Genomic DNA, 20,357 nt, shown 5'->3' with positions numbered 1-20,357 from the left:
CAACAAGGATTTGTTAAGTACACTATGTAGCACTATGCTAGGTACTGGGGATACAGGGGCAGAAGTGAGATAGCCCCTGTCCCTCAAGAAACTTACATTCTACTTGGGGGAAAAAGAGATACTCACAGATAAGTAAATACAAGATACAAATGCTTTAAAAATGGAGTACTAAGGGGCAGCTAAGTGGCACAGCGGATAGAGTTCCAGCCTTGGAGTCAGGAGGACCTGAGTTCAAATCCAGCCTCAGACACTTGATACTTACTAGCTGTGTGACCCTAGGCAAGTCACTTAACCCTGATTGCCTCACCAAAAAAAAAAAAAATGGGGCACTAACAAACAAATGGAGGAATCAGGAAAGGTCTCTTGAAGGAGGTGGCAATTAAGATGAACCCTAAAGGAAGCTAGAGGTTCCAAGATATAGAGGAAAGAGGGAGAACATTCCAGGCCATATGGATAGTCTGTTCAAGGGTATGGATGAGCATTGAGAGATGGAATATTGTAGAGAAGAGTATCTAGGCCAGTTTGGCATATAGAGGGTATGAGGAAGGAAGGGAGGAAGGAGGAATAAAGAATGAAAGAAAGAAGAAATGAAGGAGAGAAGGACAGATGGAAAGAAGAGAGGAAGGGAAGGAAGGAAGAAACAAAGGAGAAAGGAAGGAAAGAATAAAGAAAGAAGAAATGGAGGAGAGAGGAAGGAAGGAGGAAAGAAGGAAGGAAGGAAGAAAACAAGCAAGAAAGGAAGAAAAAGAAAGAGAGAGAGAGAAAGGAAGGAAGGAGGGAGCATTTCTGAACTTTCTATACATAAAGCACTCTTCTACTGCTGGCAATAAAACCGAAAAGTCAGACAGTCTCTGATCTCCAGGAGCTCATGTTCTAATGAGAGAGACGACACGTATGGAAGGCTTTAGCTACAAGTAAGATGGAAACATCCCGTGATTTTAGGGTGTGGTAGCAAAGCAGGTGATGATGCTTCTTCTTTAAGTGTCATTTCCACTGATAAAATCCCATCAATTTCTGATGTTTCGGAGGAGTGACGTGGTCAGGCTTGCAATTTAGGAATATCAAAATTTGGCAGCGTATAAAAGATGGACTGAATGTAGGGGGACCAATTTGGAGGTTACTGCAAGAGCCAGGGGAGCAGAATAAGGGCCCGGACAAACGCAGCCATGTGTGAGTGCAGAGGAGACAATGGATGCAAGAATCAGCAAGGCTTGGCCATGGATTGGATATGGGGCAGGCGGGGAGTGAAAGTGAAGAGCTGAATAGGATTCCTAGAATTGAGAGAGGCAGACTTCACCTCAATACAAAGAAAAAACTTCCCTGAAATTAGAGAAGCCTAGAAGTGGAATAAGCTATTTGTGGATGGACCGAGTTCCCTCTCACTAGAGGGGTGAAAGCATGACTACTTGTCAGGGATATCAGTACAGTGGATTTCTGGCTCACTAAGGATTAGACTAGATACCTGAAGACCCTTCCAGCCCTGAGATGCTACATGCGTGATTCTGGGAGTGTAGCTGAAGTCACCATCTTATGACCTGAATACACTGCCTCTTAATTATATGCACTAAAGGAGAAAGACCAGTGGTGCAGATAATCCCAAACCACAGATGGTCCAAGAGTTATTTATACTTGGCTCTGAAATGCATTTTGTGATTGACAGAATTGACCTATGTGAGTACAGGTGGTTTTTGTTGTTCAGTTGTTTCAGTTGTGTCTGACTCTTTGTGACTCCATTTGAGGTTTTCTTGGCAAAGAAACCACTCTGGCAGGAGTGGTTTGCCATTTCCTTCTCCAGCTCATTTTACAGATGAGAAAACTGAGGCTAAGCGATTTTTTCCAGGGTCACACAGCTAGTAAGTGTCTAAGGCCAGATTTGAAATCAGGTCTTCCTGGCTCCAGGTCTGGTAACTTTATCCACTGTGCCACTGTGATTTAGGCTAATATGAAAACAAGAGAATGCTGCATTTGGAGTCAGAAGACACTGTTTATGATCCTAGCTCTGCTATTTAATTACTAGTATGACATTGGACAAATCACTTCTTTCTAGTCCTCAATATTTTCATCCATAAAATAATCGGTTTTGGACTAACATTGCCTCCAACTCACAATTTTATAACTGTGAATTTTTTATTTCTGGGCACAGAGCTCAGTAGTGAGCTGGGTGGTAAAGGGAAGCTGGGTCTGAGATTTTATAAATTTGCCAAAGAAAATCCATAAAGTAGATAACATACACAAACAATGGACGGATAGACAGAATGCAACTCCTCAAGGGCACAGACTATTTCATTTTAGTCTTTGTATGCTCAACACCTAGCACAGTGACTGACATATATAAAGTACCAAATGAACGTTTGTTGATTGATTAAATAAAGAATGATCTGTATACCTTTCACTCTCTACTAAAAGGGGGAAAAAAACCTAATCTATCTTTGCAATTTGAGATTTTCTGAATCTCAGTTCTTGGGTAATCATTTCTCCTCTCTGAGCCTCAGTTTTCTGTAAAATAAGGTAGTTAGACAAGGTCATCTCTAAGGCTCTTTCTACTTTTAGAGGCTATGGACCCAAATCCTCATTCTAATCATATGCCAACTACCCTTTATCCCTAAGGCCCAGTAATGGGTACCAGTGTCCATTATGAGTGGAGAAAGAGAGAAAGGGTTGTAGTATGTAAGAGTCAAGGACCTATACTTATTCTCAGGACATTCTAACTCTTCTCACGGGAAAATTAGCCCAACCAAGAAAAATAAGTACCCTGAAATTCCCTGAAAACCCAGGAACCAGGAGTCATGTTTGAAAGAACTGCATTGCTGGCTGGAAGAAAAAGGAGACATCTGATCTGGAATCACAGGTTCTATCTTCAGGTCCCCCAACACTGGGACGGGGATGAGAACTGAAGGAGGGACCCGGTAGGTACCCAACTCCTAGTCTAGGCAGTAACTAAACCATGACATACACAGATACCAGGCGGGCTTGCCCCACATAACACACCGGCTGTAATCTACTGGGTATTTGACATGTCTCAGGAGCTGCTGCAACTAGGACATCTGTGCAGATCTGAGGTCCAAGTGAAATCTTCATTTAAAGGAAAAATTTCATTGAAAAGAAAAGTTTCTGTGCCTGAGGCTGGCTCAGCGCGTATACACGCACCATGCGCATGCACACACATACATATACACACACCTGCCAGGCTCATTCACACCACTTCCATTCCCTGGGTGAGGCTAGATTTCATCTCCATTAGAAAAGTCAACCTTATGTGTAGGGAGAACAGACAGCCACTTAAGGAGCAGAACTTAAGAAGCACAGGAAGGCCCCAATAGCTCAAGACACCTCCAGATCTCTGTGTCTCAACAGCCTGTCCTGGCAGGACCTGAAATTCCACTATTGGAGAGCCATACCATTCTGTCTTAAAGGCTTTTGGGTCTCCCAATCAGAAAACAGATACTCCCAGGAACATCTTAAGCCATTATCAGACATTAACACCTTAGCCCTGGAGAGCTAGGGGTTTATCAGATTGGTTTATCAGATGGCTTTCCAAGTGGGACGTCTACAAGAGATCAATATGCTCCCTCTAGTAATGGGACATAACAATGAGAGACTACTAGGGGAAAGTGAGTGGTTCAGAGATGGGAAGAGACACCACTGACTTCACCACTGAACTGAGGCCAAGCCCAGCTCATAATGATGGGACTGTCTGGCGTCTGGACGAAGAGGCATCAGTTAAGAAATTGCTTCCCAATCCATATGCCAATTCCTCCTGATCAGCAGGTCCCACTAAGTTCAAGCACTGTTCAGAGTTGGAAAAGAAGCAAGAATTCACAGGATAACAGGGTTTAGAGCAGGCAAAGACCTCAGAGGTAACTAATTTAACCCCTTTATTTTACAAAGGAGTAGCCTGAGGTCCAAAGGGGTTAATTAATTTGTCCAGAGTTAACAGAGCTGAGATTTGAATGTAATTTAACTACAAATCTAGCATTCTTTCCATTTGACTTTCCATACTACCTCTTGGGGAGGACAACAGTACACTATTCCCTCATTGGGTCCAATTCATCTTGGGCTAGTTAGGTATTAGGCTGATTTGAGAATGTTCAACTCTTGACATAGTAACAGTAGTAGTAGTAGCAGCAGTATCAACAGCAATAGCGGCAGTAGCAGTAGCAGTAGCAGTAGTAGTCAGTAGTCAAGTTTAGACACGGCAGTATACACTTGATCATCAGGCCCTTTAGACCCACAGACAGGTCTGTATGGTAGAAAGGGTGTGGAGTCAAGAAGTTCTAGGTTCAATACTATTTTCAACATTTGCCAGCCACGGGACCATGGTTGTCACTTAACTTCCCCGTCACTAAACAATTTCCTCATCTGTAAAATTGGGGAAAAAAAATACCTACATCCCACAGAGTTGTTGTGAAACTCCAATAAAAATGATTTACTTGAAGCAATTTGAAAACCTCAAAGTATTTTATAAATGTTATGTTACCACGATGAAAATGGACAGATAACAAACATATTTAACAGGATATATCAAATGTTGTTGTTCAGTCATTTCAGTAGTGTCTAACCCTTTGTGACCCCGTTTGGGGTTTTCTTGGTAAAGACATTGAAGTGATTTGCCATTTTCTTCTCCAGCTCATTTTACAGATGAGGAAACTGAGGCAAACTGGGTTAAGTAACTTGCCCAGGGGCACACAGATAGGAAGTGTCTGAAACTGGACTTGAACTCAGGTCTTCCTAATTCTACTTCCAAAGCTCTATCCACTGAGCCACTGGCTACCTCCCATACAGAACATTGGGCTTTATCTAAAACTTCTCCTGAGATTATAATAAACAAAACACTCCTCATCCTTTAATATCTGGTTCATTCCAGCTCATTCCACCTCTTCTCTGAAATCTTCTCCCACAATGAGCCCACACCAAGCTCCCTTCTTCTGTCTGTACCACTTGGTTTAGAACTCAATCACATCCTGCTTCCCATCACTATTAACTGTTTTATGCAGACTCATCTTGTATCCCCAAATGAACTGTGAACTCTTTAAGGTCAGGACCTATGTGTACTATTTCTTCTTATAGCCCCCCAGCACCAACCATGCTAAGAGATGAGCACAAAGAACATTCTCAAGCCACGTGACGTGGTAGGAAGAGTAAAGGACTGATTGTCAGGAGAGGTTCTAGACCCAGTTCTGCCACAAATCCATGTCTCTAGGCCTCAGTTTCCTCAACTATCCAAAGCAAGGGTTGAACTCACTGGTCTCTAAGGTTCCTGCCAGCTCTGCTACTCTATGATTCTATGAATCTATCCAAACAGAAGAGAAATCCCTCCTGGGTAATTTTGTAAGCACACACACTCTCCCCTCCCTTCTTCCTCCACCCCCCCCCCCACTCCCTGCTGATCTCCAGCCCCGAGCCAGTCCTCAGGGCTGCCAGGCTAAACCTAGGAAAGGACGATTTACGAGAGCAATGCCGAACAGGGGCCCTTACCCACTTTGCTGTGAATGGAGACATGACCGTCTGATGCACAAACACGAAGAGGACAAAGAAAGCCCCTGCAACTTATAAATCAGAGAAATCATGTCTGACATTCACTTTCCATTCTCTGAGTGCCGGGCTATTCATCAATCCATTCTCCTCTGATTTATACAAGCTCTACCAGGTAAGGAAAACACCAATATTCGTAAATATGCACACACAAACACCCCTGGAATTGAAAGCTCAGGTACTGGGTGTCTAAATGCCTGTAATTTACATCAAAACACAGTCCAAAATCTGCATGTGTCAATATGAGTCTCGGGCTAATTATTATAAGGGCCTCACAGTCAATTAGGTGTTTCTAGCTCTATTTCCTCCCTCTCCTCCCAGACCCTCCACATATTTTTAAAGAGTTAAACCCTAGAAGGGAAACAAAAATAAAACAAACTAAAAATGGGATGAAAAATAATAAAGCGTAATGGGTTCCCGCAGATCTGGGAATCTCTCCCACTTGAGGCGAGACCTTTGATTTGCAAATCCACTTCTGAATTATAAGGCCTTCTCCTCACTGGCAGGGGGTTTGGATACACTCCCACAGGAGTCCATTATGTGTTTCTCTGTCTATAAAACCATCCAGCAAAAAAGAGAGAGAGAGAAGGAGAAAGGGGGGAGGGAGGGAAAGGGGGAATGGAGGTTGGGGAGAAGAGGAGATGACTACCATGGTTAGCTGGAAAAATGTTTCTTTTTCATGCATGTACATCCCCCCAAATATGAAAATGCCCAAGGATAAAATTGCCACTATAATCACTCTCTCCTCACTGGCATTTACTACCTCTCTCATTTTGAACAGCCACAGATAGCTGCACCTTCGGAGAATAACTTTCTTGAATTATATAAGAGCAAACGGCCGCACGGAAGCCACCTCTGAGCCAAGTGACAAAGCTCTGTCTGGGAGACCACACACTCCACTCAGGCGTGGGGCACTGGGCTTTTGTGAGTGAAAACACACAATTGCTCCTCCGATTTCCCTCATTTCTCTTCTCACCACCCACCCCCCCACCCGGTTTTTTTTTCTTCTACTAACACATGACAGACATCTGTAAGAGAGACCCACGTAACTGGCAAATTATACAGCCCCACTCATTTGTAAAATAAAATGCAGATTTCAACTCCTCTCTCTGCTAGATCTCTCCTCTTGCTTCCATGTAAGCGAGGTGTGGCTCAAGAAATTTATTGATTTATTGTTTTGGGGTGGTTGTTTTTTTAAATGATGAACAAACATGAACCAGCAAACATGATCCCAAGGTCCTCTTTCTTTCTTTCTCTCTCTCTTTTTTTCTTCTTCTAGGCATGAGAATAATAAGCGTTAATTTTACACTACATTTCTCAAAAAAATAATAGGATGTGCTCTTGCTTAAAACAAGCTGGCCTGCTGGATTCTTTCAGGCTGAAACTGTGTCAACCCAAAAGAGGAGCGGAGTGCTTTGTGTAAAAGTATCGTGGGGAGATGATAGTATCCTGTAATGTTCTCAGTACCTACTTTTGTCTCCAAAAGCATTTGATCCCTGGCAGACACATACTTATTTCCATACTGGTCTTGGGGGAAGCCAGAAGGAATGAGAGCTGATTATCAGAATCCTGAAGGTGAAACCTGGGTGGAACCCGCTGATGTCAAAGGCAGGCATTTGTATAAATTTGGAGGTACATAATTTACTGCCTGTTAGCGAGGATTAGTGGGTTGCAGTGACCCAAACGGGCTGTGCTGGTGAGGTGCCAGGGCATTGTTCTTAAGTTCAAACACATTTGAGTGTGACGGGTGCTAGACATATCGATAGGCCACAGAATGCCACTCATGGTGGGAGGCTGCCTGGCCCATTTTAGACTGGAGACATGCTTCTTCTTGAAGTCATCTCCCTAGAGGCAAAGTGGGTTTGTTGCACACAGTCATGGGCCACTAAGACTAGGAAAGAGTCAGGAAGCAGTGCCTCCTAATGAGGATATGATATAATGAACAATGCATGTATGCATACATGTATGCATGTACGTATGTATCACTGAATCATAGTTGATATCAGAGATCACTAAGTCCAATCTCTCTCCTTCATTTTAAAGATAAGGAAATTGAGACCCAGAGAAGTGAGATAATTTATCCAAGGTCCAAACATCAGATGAACTTCCAATTCTACAGAGAGGAAAATCTAGCAAAAGACTACCAAAAGCATTCCTTGAGTGCCAATGAAAAAGCCATCGCTTGGGATGGCAGAAACAGGGCTGACTCTGAAGTTTGAAGACCTAGGTCTAAATCCTGCTCCTATACTTCTTGTCTACTTGGCCCTATGTCCTTTAACCTCCCTAGGCCTCAGTTTCTTCATCTGTAAAATGCACAAGTTAGATGAGACAGCCTCAGAATTCCCTTCCAGCTCTAAATCTCTGACCCTCTGATTCTAAGCAGGTAGTTCTGCACCCAAGACAAAATCAAGCCACTCTATCCTGTTGGCATAGGATAGCAGATGAACATTTGCTTTGCTTTTCTGCATTCCCTCAACTCTAGGTGCCCTCTGCGAGTGACAGCCTTGCCTCAATCTTGCTACAGTTCTGCCAGTGGGTATGGGTGCCCTCTCTCTTTCCACCTAAGAGAGCTGAACAATAAAGGGGGGGAGTCTATTTTTACCAGCTGTTAGAACTTAGCAAGGGGATGGGAGTGGGAAGATTCCCAACTGCATGGGAAAGGCATTAAAGACAATGCAACACTCATTCCTTGACTAGACAGGGCAATCCCAGGCAGTGGCATCCTAACAATGGTACATATTTGCTTTGGCACCAGACTCAGAGGTAATATGGAAGAACAATCTTGCTGCTGTGGAGCGGTAAAATCCCTGAGTTACCAGCACTTGTAATGAACTTTGCCAGATTGAAATTCCACAGCACCAAACACCAGGAAGTCCATGCCCACAGATCATGCCCCAAAGAGACCAGCCTGAGGGAGCTTCCACTGAGTGCTGCGAGGAATGCTTTCACTGGGTCAGACAAATGGATACCAGGAAAAAAAAATGCAAGGCTTCAGGAATAAAGGAGGAGGAGGAGAGCCCATTTGTTCACTGGAACAAATGAGGATTTAAGAGGGCAATCTGGGAGGAGGAAAGACACAAGGAGATGACCCTACTGACACCATCCTAATAAATGGCTGTAAACAGGCTAGGAGATGGGATTGTGAAATACAGTACAATAGGGAACTCAGCCCTTTGTTTCCCATAATGAACAAAGAGTGTACAGTTGCAACAGAATGGTGGGGTATGTGTGGGGTCAGCAATAACATCTCTACAGCCAGATCAGGCTGTTTATTTATTGATTTGTCATTAAATACTGGAAAGAAATTCATCAGGCCAGGCTTGGGAATGGTATAGAGATGGGGGTTGAGGATGGGGGGAAAGGTGAAAATAGAATTTACAATGGGAATGCGTGAAGGTCAAATCAGGAAAGGAGGTCTTAGAAAGTATTTTGGGGGGGGCAGAGGGGGAAGGGATCACACATCCATCAGAAGAAAAGGATTGGGAAGGCAATGAGACATGTATGTGGATATGATTGTGGAGTACACGTGTGTGTGTGTGTGTGTGTGTGTGTGTGTGTGTGTGTGTGTGTGTGTTGGGGAGTGGGGAGCAGTGCCCAATACAACTAGCCCCACAACATTAAGAGCCTCCCAGCAATTTAACATCACTTGTCACTCAGGGAAGGCAGCTCTTGCTGGACAGCCCACACCTCCACAACCATTTTCTGCTTAGATATTTTTACTAACTAATCCAGGAGGATTGCTGTGCGCCCTCCCTCCCACCCCGAGGGAATGCCTTCCCAGGCCTTTCTCTTGAGGAGGGACCCAACTCCCGGAGTCCCAAGGGTCTCTGGAAGACATAAACGAGCTCTGGCAGCCTGAACCAGGGCCCCACCGGGATGCAGAGACTCTTCAAAACAGAGCCTTGACAATTAAGCAGTCTGAGTTTTGAAAGGCCTGGGATTGATGGCGTGGACAGTGAAAATATCACCTGGGGAGCTGGGTGTAGTCCTCTGGAGGTTGCCTGAGGTCAGTTGCCATGGCAACGCAGAATGAGCTCAACCTTGTAACTGACCCTTATCTTTTTTTGATCTGTGGGCCACTTGGGGCCAGGGCTGGAAATCAACTGGAAAATAATCCGGTCACATATCAGAAAGAAAACTATTTATACTTATTTATCTGGGTACCACCAATATCTTGCTTTGACGACTATGCCACATTAAACAGGCCTTGTGCCACGACGGCTAAGCCCCTGTACAATGATGCTTTGGAACTGGATAGAGGACAACTGGATTCCTCCCAACTCTGAACAAAATGTACCTGTCCACATGCATGAATGGCTGAGGCTGCACATTAAAAAGAGGAGAAGAATCAAGCCTTTACAACACTGTTTGTTACTGTTGGGGGTCGTCTGATGCTCTGGGCTTCTACCTTCTAGCTCAATAAACTAGAATGACCCCCAAAGTCCAGAAAATAGACCACAGGGACATCTGCTCTTGGTTTATGTTTAAGTATATGGTTTTTAATTGGATTTGATGGCTGAAATTTTTATTATTTTTTTGTTCTAGGCCAAGAAGAGTTTGAGGCAGACATGTATCTCCATCAGCATCTGGATGCCAGTCTTGGAGAAGATGTTTTAAAGAAAGAATGCAAAGAAGCTGATCACTGGAGGCCTTCTTTTCCATTTTCAAGGCAGCATTAGGCCAGCCTTGCAAGATACTGCACCTTCCTCCTTGAATTTCCTGAATGCAGCTGACAACAGTCCAAAGTTTGCCTCTGGATGGTGTTATTCCATATTAAATGCAAATTAAATGAAATGTTTATCTGTTACACTCCAAGCTCAAAACTGGAGACTCCAGAAGACTGATTGGAGCAGATTCCAGGGGCTGATTCCCCCTTGGGGTGAAGGAAACTGGATCGTGGGTAGGGGTTGGCTCAGTTCAAGAAGGAAAACATGAAAACCTGCTACAGATTCATCATCCCAACATATGGGAGTATCTCATATTATTTCACCTATTCCTTTTTTTCGTCTGCACCTTATGCTCAAGAAAATGGCAAAAGCCTTGGGTCTGAAATCCAGGAGAACTGGCCTCTAGTCTTGGCTTTGCCACTAACTCTATCATGTGACCTTGAGCCAATCATTTTACCCTTCATTTTCTATTGTTGTGAGCCCAAGATGTTATAATACATTCAAAATCACTTTGGAGAGGCAAAAACCATTATACCAACATGAAGAATGATAATGAATATTATTATTATTACCAGCATGGCTCTCCAGCCTCTAGATCAGAGCCCAGGGTGTTGTAAATTTGCAATGGCAGAGGCCCCTATGTGTTTATTCTGGGGGTTGGAGAATTCCATTCCTCCTCCAAGAGCCCCAGCCAACAGAGGATTTTGTCCCATGTGGTCACAGAGAGGGTGAATGTTATTGCATCCTGGGGAGCTGGAACAGGAAAAGCACTGCTTCTATCATCTGCTAAACAAACAGCACAGATGGACAGCTAGGGACATCCACTTGGAGACAATGGATTCCGAAAGTCTTCATCAAGCATGTGCCCCAACAGGAAGTATGTTTCTATGGATCTATAGGAATAAATACACAGAGCTAAACAAAATTTTAAACCAGTGTGTGTTCAAGGGACTCATTACAACACCAGTTATGTGCATGCCAGGCATCTGCTACACCCTGGGGATATACATTACGATAAAAAATAAGCATTTAAGAGCCTACTATGTGACAGGCACTGTGCTAAAAACTGAGAATACAAAGACGTAAGTGAAACAGTTCCTGTGTTCAAGGGGATTATTTTCAACTTTAGAAACCTATATGCCTGGCCTTCCTATGGATGGATGTAATGTATCTTCTCTTGTTTCTTTAGGCCAAACTCTTAGTCATTTCCCTCTTTTTTCCTTTTCCATTTTAAAACTTGGACCAAATCTTCATGGAGAAGATAAACAATAGCAGGGACGTGGGATGTGATGGAAAGAGCATTGGCTTTTTTTTTTGGAGGGGGTAGGAGTTGATTTTTTAGGATCTACAAAGGTGTGTTTAAGATTTCTACCTTTATGAATTTTTTTTAAAATACAGGATTTACTTTTAACATTTTTTGTTTTAAGTTCCAAAGTCCCTCTCTCCCTCCAGTCCCTCCCTTACCCATTGAGAAGGTAAGAAATATGAGACCCATTATACATGTGAAGTCATGCAAAACATATTGCCATATTAGACATGTTTTAAGAAAAAGTGAAAAAATAATGTTTCAATCTGCACTCAAGAATTTATCAGTTCTTCTTCTGGAGGATAACATTTTTTATCATGAGACTTTTGGAAGGGCACTGGATTTTAAGTAGGGGATGTATATCTGAATCCCAGCTCTGTTATTTAGTGACCTATGTGATCTTGGGAAAATCTCTTAACCACTCAGAGCCTCAGTTCACTCTTTTTACAGTGAGGGGGTTGAAGCAGATGATCTCTCCAAGGCCTCTTTGAGCTCTGACTCCTATCATTCTGTGATCTCTTGATTTAAGCTATGACTTACAGCTCTGTTCATCTGACTCGTCCTAGGTCTTACCTAGCCCTTTCATGACAACTTGATAAACAAAAAGGCGCCCAATTCTGAAACACTCCAAGTTCAAGAGCTTCCAAAAGAAAAAGCAGCATGTCCAGATTCAATTAAATTCAATAAATATTTCTGAAGTGCCTACTATATACAAGGCAATATGCCAAGCCCTGATAGCACAAAGACAAATATGATTTAATGCCTGCCCTCAAAGAGCTTACATTCTATTGGATTTCACTAAGCTATAGGATGCAAATGAAATAAACCTTGCTTATGTTGCCTTGGACTTAATCTAGTCATATTTATCAACTTCTTAAAAATCAGTGGATGTGGGGGCAGCTAGGTGGCGCAGTGGATAGAGTACCGGCCCTGAAATCAGGAGAACCTGAGTTCAAATCCAGCCTCAGATCAAATACTTGACACTTACTAGCTGTGTGACCCTGGGCAAGTCATTTAACCCCAATTGCCTTAAAAAAAAATCAGTGGATTGTAGAGGACAGATTTCAATCAAATGACTCCAAGAATCTCTCAATTCTTATAGACACTTAGCACCCTGACTCAGTGTTCCAATCATAGAAAAGAGGTAGCTCAGGAGCTTGGGACCTTCAGAATTTATTGGCCTAAACAGGTCACCCACAGCAGAGAAGACAACATCTTTTCTTAGAATGTCAGGAATTTGGAACTCTACCAAGGACTCCCCTCCCCTTGTGTCCAGAGCATGTGCAGAGTATTTTAATCTTTAGAAGTCCAGAGTCATTCACCTCAGACTTCCTCTGAAGAATTCACTGGTTGAAAATATAGTCCTGATAGGTGAGGTTTTGTTTGTTTGGGCTTTTTTTTTTTGGCCATATCTTGCCAAAAACCATGACAAGTTATGTCATTTCCTAATCATTTCCAAACCATGCCCCCTTCCTCCCCTACTATTCAATCTCATCCCCTTTCTAACTGCCCTATTAGAATGTAAGATCTTTGAAGACAGGGACTGTCTTGTTTGCTTGCATTTGTATACCCAGAATTTAGCATAATACTTACTTGGTACTGGGTACTTGGCACTAGGTACTTAATACAACTTCCTTCCTTCTTCCCTTCCTTCCTTCTTTTGTTATAATACACTATACTCCTACCGATGTGTGCTATAGATTAGCAGATTAAAGTTTTCCATGCTGAGGCAATATGCTATAAATCTATTGTGTTAATAATCCTCAGATTAATGGCCTCTAATAGTATACAATTAACGTGACAGGCAGACTGCAAAATAGCTGTTGTCACCTATCTTCTCAGTGATACATGGATTACATTGGTCACGTAAACTTCCACCATAGGTTTCCTGCCACCCCCTCACCCCTGGAGCTGTTGACACCATTTCTGAGCCAGACAACATCACAACAAAACCAGACAGAAAGCATTAACACACTGATAACACAATTCAGGTAATATTTTCGAACAGTCTCCATGACCAGCCTTTAAACACAACTGCCTCTAGAGTTACGACTTTTGAGTTTTAAAAAGCTAGCCAGAGCTCAGCTTCCAATTTTTGTTTGGCAGCTACCTCCTCCAAGAGGGCTTCCCTGACTGATCCATCCTGGCTCTGATCACCCCAAAAGCTCTACAATGTGCATAAGAGTAGTGAAGAATGGTAAATGATCACATAGGAAGGCTGATAAGAGGTAAATGAGATCTTTTGTTTGTTTTTTAACAAACCTATCCAAACATACATCTGATTAAGTAAGTGTTGTCTCCAGAAGTTACCACAAAAGGCTACAGACCTATTTCAAAAATGTAATCACTGATCAAACCATTTAGAGCTAGTAATACAAACTGCAAGAAAATCTGTCACATTATCTTCACATCTTGTATGTGTTTTTACATTCCTGTATTTGAGTTCTTGTATATTTTCATACCCACAAAGTCTCACTTCTCTCTTCTTTTCTCACTCCTTTCTCTTTTCTGTCTCCTTCTCTTTTTTCTACTCTCTCCTTTCCTCTTTTCTGTCTCTCCTTTTCTTTCCCTCTTTTCTCATCTTCTCCTTTTTCTCAAATCTTTTCTTCCCCTTTTCTCTATTCCTCTTTTCCCATGTATTTCTCTTTTCCAGTCTCCCCAATTATTCTATTTCTCCTTTTTTCTCACATCTTTCCCCTTTCTTTTCTTTCTTCTCCTTCCCCTCCCCGATCTTTCTCCCTCTTCTGTCTCCCCTCTTCTCTCTCTCTCTCCTCTTTCTTTTGTCACCTCTTTCTCCCCATTTTCTCAATTCCCCTCTTTTCTTGTCCTTCTTCCTCCTTCCTCCTCCCACCTTGTTTCTCTCCCTATCTCTCTCCTCTCTATTCTTGCTCTGTCAAAACATAGCAAGTACAGACCATTCCTGTGTTGGGTCCAATGAACCTCCAACCCCACCCCACACCTCCTTGCTGAAAAGCAGACTCAAGCTTGTTGACAGATTTAGTTTTCACAGCTGAGTCTACCACTAGAGAGCTATGAGGCACAGGCAGGCATTATCAAGGGAGCAAGCAGGGTCTCCTCCAGAGAATTGGAGAAAAAAAGAAAATAAAGGAAAAGGGCTATCTGAGATGATGTGATCAACGTGATTGCCCAGAGGTATGATTTAGTGACTGGAACAGTGAAGTCCCAGGTCCTCAGCAACAAGCTGGCAATCCTCAGTCAAGTTCAGTCAGAAATCATTTACTTTTTCTATAAAGTTCCTTGGTGATAAGGTAAATACAAGATTTAGATAAAATCCCTACCCTCATGAAGCTTACAGAGAGTTACAAGTAGAGTTACAAGATATATACACAGAATACTATACTTCAAAGTCACATTATTTCAATGATGTATGGAGTGCTGGACCTGGAATCAAGAAAACCTGAGTTCAAATCTAGCCTCAGACACTTACTAGCTGTGTGACCTGAGCAAGCCACAATCTCTCTCTGCCTCAGTTTCCATAAGGAAATAATAATAGCATCTACTTCCCAGAGCTGGTGTGAAGAAAAAAAATGAGATCATATTTGTAAAGTCCTCTATAAATTTTAAAGTGCTATAGAAACTGCTAGCTATTTATTAATAATAATAGTAATAATTTAATATTATTATCAGTATGGCTATTTCTCTATCCTCTATGCAGAGAACAACCACCTCTCATGTTTGCAATTCTCTTCCACCTCATTTCGACCTCCCTGGCTTCCTTTGAGTGTCAGCTCAAATCTCACCTTCTAGAAGAAGGTGCCCCCCTTAATGCTAGATACAGCCTTCCTTCTGAGAATCTCTCCAACTTACCCTGTCTATGTCTGGTCTGTCTATGGTTGCTTGTGTATTGTTTTTCCCACTGGATTGTGAGCTCCTTCAGGATAGGGATTGTCTTTTGCCTTTTATTTGTATCCTTAGCAAAATGCCTGGCATATAGTAACTGATAATTTAACAAGTGAATCCCAACTCTGAACCTGAGGAGATAACTTGGCTTTCATGCATCTGAAAAAATTCATCAATTGTTGGCCAATCATCTGATGATGAGATTCTCCAGATTTGGTCAGGGTACTCCTTGGACATGCAAGTCCATCACGGGATCCATATTAGAAGCCTTTCATACTGGATGGAACCAGTCAGAGATTGTGCTCCAATAGACCAGCTACCAAGAAGCCAGGATGCCCTTTCAGCCACAATAAAGCATCTGAGGACGATGTCAGTGGAAGGATCAAGTAGACACTGGAGGCTCTTTGTAGGTTTAAAGAGTATCCCTAAAGGTGTCCACAGCCCCTCTTTCCTCTTAGATTAAGACACACATCAATACACACAAATAATCATCATCCTTCTAAATCTCTCTCTGACACTGTCAATCACCCCCTTCTTTGTGGTGCTACTTTCTTCTGGTTTTCCTTACTACCTCTCTGGCTGCTCCTTCTCACCTTTGAAAGCTCTTCATCCAGGTCATGCCTGCTCACCTTAGGTGTCCCCGAAGGTCTGTCTTTGGTTCTCTTCTCTTCTCCATCTGAACGATTTCACTCGGTGATTCTCATCAATTCACATGAATTCAATTATCATTTCTCCACAAATAACTGAGTTCTATTTATTTAGCCTAACCTTCCTCCTGACCTCCAGTCTCACATCTCCAACTGCCTACTGGACATTTCAAATTGGATGTGGACAGTGTAAACTCAACGTGTCCAAAACCAATCTCCTTGTTCTTATTCTCACAAGACAGACACTCCATTTATTGGACCCAGTGCCTTTCCAATGACTATCCCCCATGCCTGGAAGGCTCTTTTCCTTGTCTCTGCTTCCAGCCTTCATTCAAGACTCATCTCAAATTCTACCTTTACCAAGAAGTCTTTCACACTCCACCTCAATTGTAGTTCCTTCCTTCTGAGATTGCCTCCGATATACCTTATTTGTAAAAATAGATCTTATTTGTACATGCTTGTTTGCGTGTTATCGCCCAAATTCGAATGTGAGCTTCTTGAGGGTAGGAACAATTATTGCCTTTCTTTGTATCCCCAGCACTCAACATAGGCACATAGTAACACATTTTTAGAATGTGTTTGGAAATCTCTTCCCCCCCCGCAACCATGGCTTTGGGATATACCCGATTTCATGGTGCACTGGTCAGGCTAACTCAAGCAAAATTTGGTGACCCTGACAATAACTCTTAGGCGTCTCTGAGCAGCTGAGAAAAACACAAAACAGTAACAGGAAGCAGCTTGGAGGAGACAAGTGTGGACTAACTTCTGAGAGGCGTAGGGATGGGGTGGGGGGAACGACATGGGGAGAGCCATCTCTAGGGCTGGTGAATTAGACAGCTTTCTATATTTCCATACCAAGTCAGTGAGCTGAGCGGCTGTCATTAGCACTGATGAGAGTTGCTCAGCTCAAGGCCCATGCACCCAGGCAAGAATTCACCCCTCACAATGGCTCAGGATTCTTGTTTGTTTTTCTCCTTTTTAAAGGGATGTTAGTTTAAAAAAAAGAAAGAAAGAAAGAAAGAAAAGGAAAGGGGAAAAAAGACTTCTCTCTGAATTCTCCCAATCTTATTATCACCATGGTAGTTCCAGGCCCTTGTCAACAGATGCTCAAACTACCACAACCTTGAAGGTCTTCCTCAAAGCATGGGGTAGTGAAAAGAGGACTGGATTTGGGATCTGGGTTCAAATCCACATTCTGCCTCTTACTATCTTTGTGACTGTGGGCAAGTTGCTTAACCTTTCTCAGCCTATTTACTCATCTGTGTAAAATGGTGATTAGGAATAAAAGCTAGGTAACTAACCTCTCCTGTCCCTTATAGCTCCAAAGCTATGATCCTGAGCTCTTTAATGATTCTGGACCATCCTACTTTATTGTTGTTCAGTCGTTTCAGTCATGTCCAACTTGTCATGACTCCTTTTGGGGTTTTCTTGGCAAAGATACTGGAATGATTTGTTTTATAGATGAGGAAACTGAGGCAAACAGGAAGTACTGTTTATATGCATACAGGTATACCCCTCACTGTTTTCTCATATTTTCATGTGTATGATGAGCTTTGTCTTCCCAGAAAGAATGTAAGCTTTTTTTGAGGACAGAGAATATGCTTTATGTTTCTTTTATGTCCCACTCACTCCTGAGCTCAAGACTGAGTGCACAGGAGATGTTCACTGACTCCTTAATGAGTACTTGCTGGCTCCAAGTTTCAGCAAAGGTAAATCCCAGTGCCCAACAAAGCCTTTTTGGAGGCCCAGACAGTTCTATCAGTTCTTCTGTCCATATGATGGCACAAGGTCATGGCAGAGCCAGGCTTTGGCAATGGCTAGGGCTAACAAAAGGATGCTGATGCATCAAAGATGGCCATTACCTACTTAGTAAATTCAGCAGGTTTTGATCCCTAGATTCATTTCATACACCAGCTCCTATAAGAAGACATCCCTGAATCCCCTCCTGGTTAATACGTGCCTTCCTCAGACTATCATGAATATAGTTATTTGGGTACAATTTGTGTCCTCTCTTCCTTCCACATTTCTGATAGAATGTAGGCTTGCTGAGGGCAGGAAATGTCTTTCATTTTGCCATTGTATCAGGCTGCTCGGTGGCCTAATGAATAGACTATTGGACCTGGAATCAGGAAAACGTGAGTTTGAAACCTCCCTCAGAGACTTACCAGCTATGTGACAGTGGGCAAATTGCTTACCCTCTGTTGGCCTCAGTTTCCTCATCTTTACAGTGGAGATAATAATAGTCCCCACTTCACAGAACTGTTAAAATCCAATGAGGTAAAAGAAGAAAAGCACTTTGGGAACTTTAAAGCCCTGTATAAATGCTAGATATAATTATTATTATTATTATTCTTGTGGCAGCAGCACCAAGTTCAATACCTTGTACATACTAAGTGCTTAATAAATGTTCTTTGGATTGCACTGGATCTTCAGTAGTAGGAAAGACCCAGGTCAAAAACCTGGTATCAACCTACTATTTCCTGCTCTTTTACTGAAAAATGGAACAATGTCTCCCTACCCCCATAAAGGGAAAACACATTCTCTTTTGTTAATTTTTTTCATGGGACAGAGGTATATCAGGAGCTCTAGAAATACCTGCTGAGTTGCTGAGTAAGCGACTGATGGAGATATATGGTCAGGCAAATTTTCTCCCCTTTCGATATGGCAAGCACCTTAATTCACTTTTTTTTAAATAAAGTCCTCCATAGACTTTTCTTTTGGGGAACCATTTGTCTTGTCACCCCCAAAGTAGGAAGGGAAAGTGACAAAGTTACAGGCAAAGGAAACTGTTAAATGAAGGTTGAGGAAAGAAGGCTGTCCAAATTGGATTTCATAACACTTTGCTTTGTCAAAGGGGACTGGTGAACTGATCTCAGGTCAATCAAGCTGTCTGCCTGTAGGAGCAATTTCAGGAATCTCTTGGTAAGAAATCAAAAGATCTGGTTGTTGGCCCTAGATTTGCCATGGTATAGTCTTAAGGAACTCCTCTTTCCCTCGGAGGCCCTGATTTTCACTCATCTGTAAAACAATAAGAGGGAATGGGATTCCTGTAGGCAGTGCCAAGTTGAACTCTGAGGTCCATTCCAGCTCTAATAGTCTGGGATTCTATTCTGGCAGACATCCGTCAGTCAGTAAACATTTATTAAGCACCTGCTATGTGTCAGGCATTGTATTAGGCATTAGGGATAGAAAGGAAAGCAAAAGACAGTCCTTGTTCTCACAACTAACAGCCTGGTGTTTCTCAGATCCTAAAATGGATGAGGTCAGAATAATACATAGTACATACTCTGAAGGAGGTAGATACTTTCTTGATCCCCTCAATCTGTGTCCCCCTTCCCCAGATCCAGGAAATTATTTTGTATCTACTTTTTATATGGGGCAGCTAGGTGGTGTAGTAGTCAAGTCAGGAAGACTCCTCTTCATGAATCCAAATCTGGCCTCAGACACTTACTAGCTGTGTGACTCTGAGCAAGTCACTTCATCCTGTTTGCCTCAGTTTCCTCATCTGTAAAATGAGCTGGAGAAAGAAATGGCAAACCATTCTAGTATCTTGGCCAGGAAAACCCCAAATGGGGTCACAAAGAATCAACTGAACAACAACTTGGTATATATTTTGTGTTTACCATCTGTGCAACTGTGTGCTCAGTAGAATGCAAGTTCAACTAGGACAGTGACAGGAGACTTTCATTTTTGTCTTTGATCCTCAGAATCTAGCACTCCCCCCACCCCAATAAGTGCTCAATAAATATTTCCTGAACTAAATGGAACTGAATTTTCTGAATTAAATGGAACTATTTGGGCAAGTCAGAGGTCCTGGCAGGGACAAAAACGGAGATTCCTTATACTGCTGATGGCGTGTTCTACCATCCATGCTCAAACCACTTTTAACAAAATTGATTCTCCTTCAGCTGGACTGGTGTTGTCAATGTCATTGGATATTTTCAAAAGACATAGCAGAAGACCCTTTTGAGCTGGAGTGCCAAGAAAGAAAGGGGTTCTGATTTTTTAGCAGCTATTGCAAGGTTAATCAGAGTCTGGGTTAGAGCTAGTAACCAATTCTATCATGCAAGGCCCTAAAATGCAAAAAAGGGAGGGAGGAAGGGGCATGGTACAGATTAGTCAATTACAAAACCAGAGAGAATATAGGTCAAAATCCCAATAAAAGGATGTTGGAATACTAAAGGAAGGATCCAAGGATCTGAGACAGGGGTGGGGAACCTATGGCCTATGGCCTCGGGGCCACGGGTTCCCCACCCCTGACAGTCTGGGAAGATCACCAGCATTACTTGGAGAACCTAAATATCTTAAGGGCTGATGCCAGATGTACAACAACAACAACAACAA

At 42.5% G+C, this 20,357-nt stretch overlaps 1 protein-coding gene across 4 annotated transcripts in view; it reads right to left on the bottom strand.

Moving 5' to 3' along the window:
* The window catches only part of ZNF423 (zinc finger protein 423), a 423,634-nt gene that overhangs the window by 31,259 nt on the left and 372,018 nt on the right, over positions 1 to 20,357 (bottom strand). The window lies entirely within an intron of this gene.

This window comes from Vombatus ursinus, unplaced genomic scaffold (genome assembly GCF_900497805.2).
Source record: "Vombatus ursinus unplaced genomic scaffold, bare-nosed wombat genome assembly UNPS02014793.1, whole genome shotgun sequence".
Lineage (NCBI taxonomy): Eukaryota > Metazoa > Chordata > Mammalia > Diprotodontia > Vombatidae > Vombatus > Vombatus ursinus.
This window is presented reverse-complemented; position numbering and strand designations above follow the sequence as displayed.